The 12581-nt window shown below is 42.7% G+C and overlaps 1 protein-coding gene and 1 long non-coding RNA gene across 2 annotated transcripts in view; one reads left to right on the forward strand and one right to left on the reverse strand.

Annotated features, from left to right (window-relative positions):
• LOC143768151 (uncharacterized) overlaps nucleotides 1-12581 on the reverse strand; it is a 104916-nt gene that overhangs the window by 19436 nt on the left and 72899 nt on the right. The window lies entirely within an intron of this gene.
• LOC143767335 (uncharacterized) lies at nucleotides 2792-11635 on the forward strand. The gene is made up of 3 exons (XR_013213696.1): nucleotides 2792-3470; nucleotides 9538-9680; nucleotides 11337-11635. It is a non-coding gene; the product is annotated as an uncharacterized LOC143767335 (long non-coding RNA).

Below are 12581 nucleotides of genomic sequence, written 5' to 3' on the forward strand. Positions count from 1 at the left end.
AGCCTCAAGCCCTCAATCACAAATCCTTCCAATGGTTCTTCTTGAGGCAGCTTTCTAGAGCCGCTCCTCCTGGCTTAGGCTTTGCTACTTTGTAAGAAAGTCCTTACTGCGAGGTGGAAGAGGCGGAAAGACACTGTAGACAATTCTTCCTTTTTAAGCCAAAGCTGCACCTAGATCACGCGAAGTCATTATTGCCCTCTACTCCTCTTTGGTCAGACCTGGAATACAGTGTTTAGTTTTGGGTACCACATTTTAAAAAAGACATCAACAAACTGGAGCAAGTTCAGAGAAGAGCAACCAGACTGGTGACCGGTCTGCAGACCAAGTCCTATGAGGAACGTTTACAGGATTTGGGAATGTTTAGCTTGCAAAAAAGAAGACTGAGAGGAGACTTAATAGCTGTCTACAAATATCTCAAGGGCTGTCACATTGTAGAAGGATCATCTTTAGCGCTGCAGAATATATTTGCGCTATATTAAATTATTATTATTATCTTTATTCTAATAAAGGAAACAACAAGGAAAGACTAGAAGCAATGGGATGAAACTGAATGGGAGGAGACACAGATTAGATATTAGAACTTTTTGACTGTGAGGGTGATCAATGAGTGGAACAGGCTGCCACGATAGGTGGTGAGTTGTCCTTCCATGGAAGTCTTCAAACAGAGGCTGGACAGACATCTGCCTGTGATGATTTAGTGAGTCCTGCTTTGAGCAGGGGGTTGGACCAGATGACTCAGGAGGTCCCTTCCAACTCTATCATTCTATGATTCTTTCTTTTTAAGCCAAGGCTGAAGTGTATTCAGAAATACACAACAGAACAGTTCACAAAATTCAATGACACAGAGCATGCAGGCACGCACAGGTGACCAGATAAGCAAAGTAATGCAGGCACGCACAGGTGACCAGATAAGCAAAGTAATGCTGGGATATATGGTGGTGGTCTGATGGTGTGACCTGGCGGTAGACTTGCATTGTTGTGGCTTCAAACAACAGTATCAGGGGCCTTTTTATACATCGTTTATACAAGGAAAGCTGCACCTTGCAGAAAAGGAACTATACATGATGATAACTTCATACTGCAGAGAAAAACATGTGTTTTAGAACAAAGAATATAATGACTCAATGTGACAACATTCATGAATATTTCCCCGAACTACATTAAAAACTATAAATCTCCATGTTCCTCTTAGCCAATTTCATTACTCTTATAACTCTTCACACACTGAGAGCTCTTGATTCTGCTTTCTATCTTAATTTAACTTATATACTACTCAGGAGTAGAGATGGTCGAACCCGAACAGTAAAGTTCGGCGTCTGTACCGAACACCTACTGTTCAGGCCCGGACACTGAACACGGACTTCACCAGGAAGTCCGTGTTACTGTTCGGGTTTGGCTGCCTGAACACCGGGTGTTTGTCATGCTGTCATGTGCATGACAGCGTGGCAAGCCCCACTTCTGATCGGTGGTGAAATCATCCCCTCCAGTGAGAGAGTCGCGGTTCCCACGCTGTCGAAAGACAGCGTGAGTACTCAGCTGTAGTAGGAGGTATAAAGTTTACCTCTGGTCACTGGTGTCACCTGATGGGACTACAGGTCCCATCATCCAACACCTGCTGCCGCTAATAACAGTGAAAGCAGGAGCAGATGAAGGGGGTATTAATCTATTCATCAGCCACTCCTGCTCTGTAAATAAATAATTAAAAAAAAAACCCTGTATTTTTGCTAACCAGCCAGGCAAAACTCACAGCTGGGGGCTGCAACCCTCAGCTGTCAGCTTCAACAAGGCTGGTTATCAAGAATAGAGGGGTCCCCATGCAGTTTTTTTAAATTATTTAAATGATTTAAAAAACGGTGTGGGGTCCCCCCATTTTTGACAACCAACCTTGCTAAAGCAGACAGCTGGGGATTGGTATTCTCAGGTTGGAACGGGGCCATGGATATTGGCTCCCCAGCCAAAAAATAGCAGCCCGCAGCTGCCCAGAGAAAAGGCACATCGATTAGATGCGCAAATTCTGGCGCTTTGCCCTGCTCTTCCCATTTGCCCTGTAGCAGTGGCAAGTGGGGTTCATATTTGTGGGGTTAATGTCACCTTTGTATTGTCAGGTGATATCAAGCCCACGGCTTAGTTATGGAGAGACGTCTATAAGACACCTATCCATTGCTAATCCTATAGTTGTATGGTAAATAAAGACACAGCCAGAATAAAGTCCTTTATTTGAAATAATACTAAACGGTTTTCCATTTTTATTTAAATGCCTAATTCCACCAAAGCCCTTGTTCTCCTTTATTAAAACTAAAATAAAAAAACAGCAATATACCATACCTGTCCGTCATTCTGTCCCACGCTGTAATCCATGTCTGGGGGATAAACAGTTTTCAACCTGGATGGTGCTAAGATGCGGCGATCCAGGCTGAGAACCACTGGTGAATGAGCTGCTGCAAGTGCAGCCTCAGAGACTGGTTGTGATGTGATCGAGGTTACTTCTGGTCAGTAAGGCTCTGTTCCCAGCCGAATTGAACTGCTGTGACTTCGGTGACATGCCTTCTATCACCGTGAGAGTTTTTCTCACAGTGCTAGCGGGGATCTCATCGAAGTCACCGCAGTTCAGTACGGCGGGGAACGCAGCCTCAGCGACGTCACCGCTAGTCACTGAGGCTGCGCAGTTCTGTCACCAGTGGTTCTCAGCCTGGATGGTCGCATTTTAATACCATCCAGGTTGAAAACTTTCTCCCTCATGCATGGGACAGAACGACAGACAGGTATGGTATATTGTTGTTTCATTATTTTTGGTTTATTACTGGAGATCGAGGGCTTCTCCTTGTCTGTAATTTGAATATCAAGTACGACTCCCTATTTAATAGATTTCTTCTCATATCTCCACCTCTAAACGGATAACCACTTTTTCTATACCTATAACCAGACAAGGATTCCGCAAGGTCTGAATGTGCGACAAGACCTCATACTCCAGTACAATTTATAACATGGTTTTTTTCTTGTTTTTTTTTTCTTTTTTCTTCTTTCCGTGTTTGATATTTTTTTCAGTCTGGATATGCATTGCTATAAGAGTCTGTCTCATTCATGATATTGATTATTTTGTGTCTGCATGTTGTCTTCTCATGATTTATTGTTTTTATTTTATATGGTACATGCATGTTGTTGAAGTGCTTTCACAAAGAGTTAAATCTGCTCACCTTGTGATTTAATTAACAATTAGCACTGTTTGCTCTAAGAAAGCCTCCAGTCTGACAACCAATACTAACCATGATTAAGACTGGACTGTCAAAACGCATCTGTTGATAGCTCTCTGTGATCTATATGGTTTTGCTGTATTGTGCCTGTTTTTATGAATTTTTTCCATTAAAGACGAAGTTTTATATTTTTCTACACTGGAGTATCATTTTTCTTCATTCTTTGGATCTTGCTCGCCCAAGTCCAGGCTGTTCCGTGCGTGGAAAGAGATGCAAATGGTGAGGTGACTTTTCCTGTTCCATATTCCTTTTTTTATACATAACTTTTGGATAGCGTTTAGCATTTGTCAACACAACTTGCTTTGGTGAATTAGACAAAACTATAAGAAAAACATGCAACTTCCAATTCACAGACTTTTTATTTTGAGATGATGTTCTGTTCCCATACCTTTGTTATAAGCGCGGGTTTGCTCCTGTATCTACGCAGTAAGCTCAGTTTTATGTTAATACTCAAGAAAAAAGAAGTGTGTACAAAAAATGGCCAGGATCACCATGAATGAATATCAAATATTAGAAGCAATTCATTTTATTAAAGCATGATTACACAGGATCACACAAACAAGGTACAAAGCGCATGTTAAAAACAATTAAAAACCATTGAAGGTATAAACCATAACACCTGAAGGACCGGTTAGGTACCTTACAGCTATCTCCACTGTGTGCACCAGACATTCCAAAATAATGCAACATTGAACAAATGAAGATCAACCAATAGTCTAAATGAAGTAAATTACCCAAAACAACAGACAGAATATTCCAGTCCAGTGGCTAAAGCTGCACTGAGAGAACCTTAATAGATCAAATGCAAAACAATGAGCTCAGTTGAACTATAGGTTTAAATATAAGGACTATAGCATATGGTAGAAGCCATTTAGGAGTAAAAGAAGAAGGCAGCAAAAAAGCCTGTAGATGTATGCGGAGATACAAATACCCGGTCACAGCATGGAGAGAGGAACCCTACGCATATCGCCCTAAGCATGACTTCCTCAGGGGAAAGAGTCTTTTATGCAAGTAAGCTCAGTTCTGGTATTGTATATATGTAGATATGTAGCAAGCTTTTTCTGTTATTTATGCAGTAAGTTTGGTTCTATTCCCATATCTATGTAGTAAGCTTGGTTCTGTTGCTGTATCTACGTAGCTAAGTTTGTTGTTCCCATTTTCACTATGAAAGGAGTGATGTAGTGATTTGGACTCTAAGGCTACTTTCACACTAGCGTCGGTATGGGGCCGTCGCACTGCGTTGGCCCGACGTACCGACGCATACTGTGCAAGCGCCGCACAACGGGGGCAGCGGATGCTGTTTTTCCACGCATCCGCTGCCACATTGTGAGGTGCGGGGAGGTGGGGGCGGAAATGGCGGACCGTCGGCACAAAAAAATGTTACATTAAACGTTTTTTGCTGCCAGCGGTCCGCCACAACACTACGCAACCGTCGCACGACGGTTGCGACGTGTGTCAATATGTCGCAATGCGTCGCTAATGTTAGTCTATGGTGAAAAAAACGCATCCTGCAGACGACTTTGCAGGATGCGTTTTTTCGCCAAAACGACGCATTGCGACGTATGCAAAAAAACGCTAGTGTGAAAGTAGCCTAAGAGGCATCCCTAGTGGCAGTATTTATATATGCTAGAATACAGTTTCCTCTTCACTGTCTTTAAAATATTGGAGGTATGCTTTTCTGTGACTGTGCTTACACACCACAACTCTGCTTAAGGCCTGTCCCACACGTCCAGATAATTCCGGTACCGGAAAAATCGGTACCGGAGTTATCCGTGTCCGTGAGCTCACGTGGCACATCAGTGTGGCACACGTGCGGCAGCCGTGTGCCGCCCGTGTGCCCACTGGGTACCACACGGACCGGGCAGGAGACAGCGCTACAGTAAGCGCTGTCCCCTGCTTTGGGTGCTGAAGCCGCCATTCATTTCTTCTCTCCAGCAGCGTTCGCTGGAGAGAAGAAATGAAAAATCATTGTATTTTGGGTTTTTTTGCGGTAGAAATAAAGATCTTTGTTTACCCCCCCCCTCCCACCCCCTGTGCACCCGACCGCTGGAAAGAAAATACTCACCCGGCTCCCTCGAAGCGTCCTCTCCGCGCCGCAGCTTCTCCTGCATGAGCGGTCACGTGGTGCCGCCCATTACAGTCATGAATATGCGGCTCCACCTCCCTCTGCTGGAGAGAAGAAATGAATGGGGGCTTCAGCACCACGCTGGGGGGACAGCGCTTACTGTAGCACTGTCTCCTGCACGGCACAACGACGGCACACGGACAGCATCCGTGTGCGGTACGTGTTTTACACGGACCCATTGACTTTAATGGGTCCATGTGATCCGTGCGCTCCCACGAACACTGACATGTCTCCGTGTTTTGCACGCGGACACACGGTCTGCGAAAACACGCTGACATGTGTAGAGACACATTGATTTTAATGTGTCTACGTGTGTCAGTGTCTCCGGTACGTGAAAAAACTGACACCTCACGTACCGGAATCACTGACGTGTGAAACTGGCCTAACCATGCTAAATTTTACAATTTTGACCAGTGTCACTTTATGTGGTAAAAACTCTGTGATTCTGAGATTTTTTTCATGATGATAAATTTAAGCCGATATTTTTTGTGTTTATTGGTGAAAAGATCCGAATTTTGGAAAAAATGTTTAAAGTTTTGCAATTTTCAAACTTTAAATTTTTATGCCCTTGAACCAGATAGTTATATCACAAAAAATAGTGGTAGCACATATCTACTTAACATAAGTATCATTTCTGAAACAATTTTTTTTGTCATGAAGTTAGAAAGGTTTAAAGTTGATCAGCAATTTCTCAATTTTCCAACAAAATTTACAAAACCAATCTTTGTAGGGACCACCTCACATTTGAAGTGACTTTGAGGGGCCAATATGACAAAAAATACCCAGAAGTGAAACCATTTTAAAACTTCACCCCTCAAAGTGCTCAAAACCACATTCAAGAAGTTTATTAACCCTTCAGGTGCTTCACAGGAATTAAAGCAATGTGGAAGGAAAAATAAGCATTTTACTTTTTTCCCCACAAAAATGTTGGTTTAGCTGCAAATTTTGCATTTTCACAAGGGTAACAGGAGAAAATGGACCATATAATTTGTTGCGCAATTTCTTAATAAGCCAGTACCCCATATGTGGTGGAAAACTACTGTTTGTTAGAAGGGAAGGAGCGGCATTCGATTTTTGGAGTACCAAATTGACTGAAATAAATTGCAGATGCCATGATGCGTTTGCAGAGCCCCTGATGTGCCTAAACAGTGGAAAACCCGTCGGCTATGTGCACAGGAAAAGTGGTGCACAATTTTCTGCACAAAATCCGCATCTCCTGGCAGAATCCGCAGCCGCGGATTTGCCGCGGTTTTTATGCGGATTTTGTGCTGAATTGATGCGGATTTTGTGCGGATTTTCTGGAGTTTTTGCCACTGCGGATTTCTATCATGGAGGGGTCCAGAAACGCTGCAGATCTGCACAAAAGAAGTGACATGCACTTCTTTTAAATCCGCAGCAATCCCGCACTGATTTTTCTGCACCATCTGCACAAATTTTTTTTTTCCATTGATTTACATTGTACTGTAAATCTGAGTGCGGATCTGCAGCGTTTCTGCGTGGAAAAATCTGCTGCGGATCCGCAGCAAATCTGCATCGTGTGCACATAGCCAAGGTGACCTAATTTTAAAGACTATACCCCTCAAGGAACATATCTAGAGGTGTGGTGAGCACTTTGATCCCACAAGTGCTTTACAGAATTTTATAACATTGAGCTGTGAAAATATAAAAATACATTTTTCCCTAAAAAATGTTGGTTTTGCCCAAATTTTCCATTTTCATAAGAGTAATAGGACAAAACGGACAATAAAATTTGTTGTGCAATTTCTCCTGAGTACACCGATACCCAGGGTCGGACAGGCCTGGTGGGATATTGGGGAAATGCCCGGTGAAAGAGAGAATAGGTCGCGGGGGCCCTTTAACCCATTACTTGCCAAATTAAAATTTTTACAAGTACGGATTTTTCAGAAAAGAGCGTCCCAATATTCATTTAAAAATGACAATGACATGATTTCCTATTTTGAAAACATTCACTTTACAAACACAACACAAAAAAATTGGACCTAATTATAAAAATTACAAAATCTTAGTTGCTAGAAGCTAAAGATTAGGCATCCCAAAAAAAGGACATTGGTAGATAATGGGTTAAAAGCAAGTCCAAAGTTTTTGCAGAGCCTGACGCACGTACCTTGAGCTCTGACTCTGACCACAGCGAAGCTCCCACTGCCTCACATGGTCAGGATTCAGGAGGATGGACGTTGACATTCTTTGTGGGCAGTGACACACACCACGCTCTGCTTTCCCGCTGTCTTTCTCTGTTGCTGGCTATAGCAGTGGTGTAAGGTGACACACGGTGTGCTCTCTCGTCTCCCGCAGTCCTGCCCTGTAATGTCGGCTGTGTGGTGGCACCCTCCCTGGAGGCGCCGGCTACAGCTCTCTCACCCTGCTTGGGCTGCTGCCTGCTTCTAAAGTGTGAATAAAATAAATTCTGGGTGAGTGTTCCCAAATGTGTATGTAAATGAATATATGTATATTCCTGTATGTGTATGTATATGCCTGTGTGTGTATCTATATGCCTGTATGTGTATATACCTGTATGTATATGCCTGTATGTGTATGTATATGCCTGTATGTGTACACACTTGCGAGAAACTCGCACGAGTCTCACGTCTCAATACCCGGCACTGCTACCGGAGCGCTCATCTGCATAGAAATACATGAAGTCGCACACTCCGGTCCCGAGTGCCGGCAGCAGTGCCGGGTATTGAGACGCAAGACTCGTGCAAGTTTCTCGTAAGTGTGACCCCAGCCTATGCCTGTACACAGTATGTGTCACGGGTGTGTCAGATGCTGCAGACAATCGCTCTGCATCTGGCTGCAGAAGGTCTCTGCGTTTGGCTTTGCAGACACCTTCTTAATCCTTCTGACTCTTGTACCCAGTGGCAACCTCCCTCTGGCTCTAATTGACACACCTGGATCTGGGTGTTTATAGACTCCCAGTCTGCTTCTGGGAATCGCTGGTGATATTCACATTTCTCACTTGTGAAGGCTTGTAGCTATAGTAGTCCGCTATCTTCCTCTGGTGCTGTTGAAGGACGTCTGGTGTTTCCTCTCTGAGTTTTCTCAAGATAAGTGTTCCCATTGTTCATCTGCATATGCATTTCTGTGTGTGTGTGTCTTTGTTCATGCCGCTGTGTTTGCATATGCATATGCATTTCTGTGTGTGTATGTCTTTGAGTGTTTGCATGTCTCTGTGTGTCTGCATATGCATTTCTGTGCGTACATGCGTCTGGTGTTTTTATGTGTGCATTTCTGTGTGTGTATGTCTTTGAGTGTCTGCATGTGATTGTGTGTGCTTGTCTCCCTGGGTGTGCTTGTATATGTCTACATGTGCATTTCTGTATATATGTGTCTTCACACTTGTGTATGCATGCTTCCCTGCTTGTGTGTGTGTGCTCACGTGTCCACATTTCTGTGTGTGTCTGAGCGTGAATTTCTGTGTGTGTGAGCATGACTGCGTGCATGTTTGTGTGCATTTTTGTGTGTGTAAGTGCACTGCACTTGCTTGCGTGTATATGTGTGTGCCCCATTTCGGCAAGTGTGTGTGTCTGCGGGTGCATGCCTGCGAGTCTTCGTGTGTATATGTGTGCTTCTGCATGTCTATGTGTTTTTGTGCTCTTCCAAAGATTTATTCTAATTGGGGAGAGTTGGAGGAGACATTTTAGGAGACAGTATCTGGAGAATGTGTGAAGAAACAGTATGGTGAAAGAGGGGAGGGGGGAATGGGTGTGGGAAAAAAAAGTTGGATGCATGAGGAGACATTATGGAGAGTGGGAGGAATGTATGAGGAGACAGCATGGGGAGAAAAGTGTGAGAGGACACAGAACAGAGACTAGGTAGTGTGGGGAGAGGCATATAGATGAGGCAGTATGGGGGACAGTGTGCGGGCACTGCAAGGACAGATCAGTATGCTGAAGAGAGGTAGTGTGATGAGGGAGCACATTATAGAGACTGGACAGTATAGGGGAGACACCGTGTGAGAGGACAGCGTGAAGAGGAGACCCAGTATAGAAAATAGAGAACAGTGTGGAGGGCATGTACCATAAGAGGGTAAGTGTGGGGTTCATATTTTTTGCAGGGGGCATTGTGAGAGTTAGTAGTCTATACAGCGGCTTGGTGTAGATATTTTTAATCAGGAGAATTATAATGACTGCTATTTTTAAGGGCATAGTGTGGGGATGTGCTGCAGAAGAGATGGAGATGGAGGTCTGCGGAGAACAGCTGTGTATGAGAAGAGTCATCATGGAGTCTGGACAAGATGTAGATGAAAAGAAAGACAGCGACTCTAATCAGAGAAGACATCACAGGTAAGATACCTCGATGTAAATGTTTATATGTGATTCTGCCTGCATCTCTTCAGTGCTGTGGTTCCTGTAAGGTCCACAGTCTGATGATGACTGATGACAACAACTCCCAGCATCTCGATTGTTAAGGACATACTGGGAGTTGTAGGTTCATGTGATACAAACGTATATGGGGCTGATCTGACATTGCAATTGATGTGCCACGTACTGATGGTGGTTCAGATGTTGTATCCATGTACTGGCATGTTTGTGCGTGCCTGTGTATCTGGAATTATATGTATTTTTGAAAGATGCATGTATGTAACAATGCATTGTGGTGTGTAAAAACATTCATATGTTCACATGTACTAAATATATTAGGGCTCTTTCACATGTGTTAGGGAATTCCATTTGTCTTTCCATGTTTAGGAACAGACAAGTGAAATATGCTAACATTGACATAGCTGTTACTGTAAGGAGCGGGTTCATGAGCTGAGCCTGCTCCATACCTGGCAGATGTCAATGTGATGAGATATCTGCATGTAACAGCAGACAGGTGTCTTGAATTTTTGGACATCTGGATTGAGGCCTCGGACACTGGAATCATCAAAACTGACGTATATAGAAAACCGACGGCTACAAATTCGTATCTCCAGGCTGATTCTGCACATCTTGCCAGTACTGTCCGCGGCATCCCTATAGGTCAGTTCTTAAGGGCTAAGAAAATCTGCTCTGATCAATTGAGTTATGACAAACAAAGTATAGAACTGACCAGGAGATTTGAAAATCGAGGATATAGCCGCAGGATGATAAAAAGAGGACAAAGGAGGGCGGAAGCAGTTTCTCGTAATGATCTTTTGTATAATAATCAGCCTAAGAAGAAGGAGGATAATAAACAAGTAAGATTCATCTCTACATTCAATGGCCAATGGCGTAATGTGCAAGAGGCAATTCAACAACACTGGAAAGTGTTGTTTACTGATCCCATTCTGAGAAAGATTTTACCGACATCTCCCCAATGTGTCGCAAGACGTTCTGCCAATTTTAAAGACCTATTAGTGCATAGTCACTACGAGTCAAAAGGAGCTCCGGGTACTAAACCTTTATCTTGGGGCTTTTTCCCATGTGGCTTATGCAAAGCCTGTGGGAATTTGGATAAATCCAAAAAATTTGGTAATTTTGATGGATCACGACAATTTGACATTCGTAGGCATCTTACCTGCATGTCCAGAGGGGTTGTCTATCATGCTCTCTGCCCATGTGGGAAAGTATATATAGGCCTGACCACGAGAGAACTAAAAATTCGGGTCAGAGAACATGTCTTAGACATAGAAAAAGCTGCTACAGCAAAGGATGATGTTTTGTTAAAAACACTCCCGAGGCACTTTAAAAGGTATCATAAGTGCAATCCTCGTGGCCTGCGAATAAAAGCTATTGATCAGGTGGACTTGGGAGTGAGGGGTGGAGACATTAAGAAATCCTTGGCGAAACTTGAATGCCGCTGGATATACCGTTTAGGCACTTTAAGTCCGGCTGGACCTTATGAGAATATGGGTTTTTCTGCATTTTTATGATTGGCATCCTTTTTAGTAAAGGGTAGGGGAGTTAATTTAGAACTGATATTTATATATTTATATAAGCTGATTTTAACATTTTTCTTTTCATTTTCATCATTTTTAGCCCTATTTATGTGAGTCGTTGTCCATATTAATGGAAGGGTATAAGAAGACAAATGGATCAATCTTCTGGTCATTATATTACTATTTTCGTGCCCTATGGAGGAAGAAGGAAATATGAAGGAGGATTCTAGGACTTATTATCCATTTTTTTCATATCCGTTTTTTTTATTTATATCCGGTTTTTTATGTATAATTGTATTACGGGATTAGATATGTGTGTATAATGGATGTTTTTACAGGAAATGATAGAGTCTTTTATGTATGTGTATATCTTAATGTATAGGTTTTGGCACAGCAATAATATTTATTTTTGCACTGTATTATGGTAATTTTTAATGTTATTATAATATCGGAATAATTAGTTCACAATTATAGCCTTATATCTATAGCGATAAGCACTAATTGCACTTTAGGCATTTCTAATTGCACTTTCTAGAAGGTACTAAAATGAAATGGTATGGAATGTTATATTATTTATATTATATATTTATATATTATTTTATACGTACATATGCACTTTATACACATAGATTTGCTTTTTTCAGGAGGTACCAAAATGATATGGAATATTATAGTATCAATTGCACTGTATTTATATATTTATGCACTGTTTATGCACATTTCTCGTAATATGAGATATTGCGGCAGTAAATTAGCACAAGTGCAATTTAATACAGTAGGGATATACACATATGGAAGAGGCACAAAGCATTATAGAATTTTATTGACACTAATATAGCCGCTATGTTGAGATTCTTAATGAAGAACATCACTTGTTTTATTTCCTTTTCTTTCTCCTCTTTTAATTTTTCTTCTCCCTTATGGCGCTGTTCTGTACATAAATCCTTTTCAAAGTGCCGGTGGGCAGTGCGCATGCGTGCCGGCCCCGGGCTCCGTCACTTCCGGTAGACGCTTTCACACTGACACTGACACGCAAATGATAGCGTGCGGGTCATTGAGCGTCGGCCTGAAGGGATGACGTAGGAGACGGGGAGGACACGTAATGCGCCGCTTGGCCTGACCGGCGCTAGGCATTTCTGATAGGACACGGCCCATATAAATACACGGCCTCCCCTCACCTTGACATGCCCCCGGAAGAAGCTGGCGGCGAAACACGCGTCGGGGTGAGGGGACGCCAGGACCATCCACGCTATAGGTAAATACACTGCTTAAAATTTAAAGTCTAGAATGTTACATGTTATGTTATAGCCCATCATGCTCCAGGCCTTACTGCACTTTAATACAG

This window comes from Ranitomeya variabilis, chromosome 4 (assembly GCF_051348905.1).
Source record: "Ranitomeya variabilis isolate aRanVar5 chromosome 4, aRanVar5.hap1, whole genome shotgun sequence".
NCBI classification, from domain to species: Eukaryota; Metazoa; Chordata; class Amphibia; order Anura; family Dendrobatidae; genus Ranitomeya; species Ranitomeya variabilis.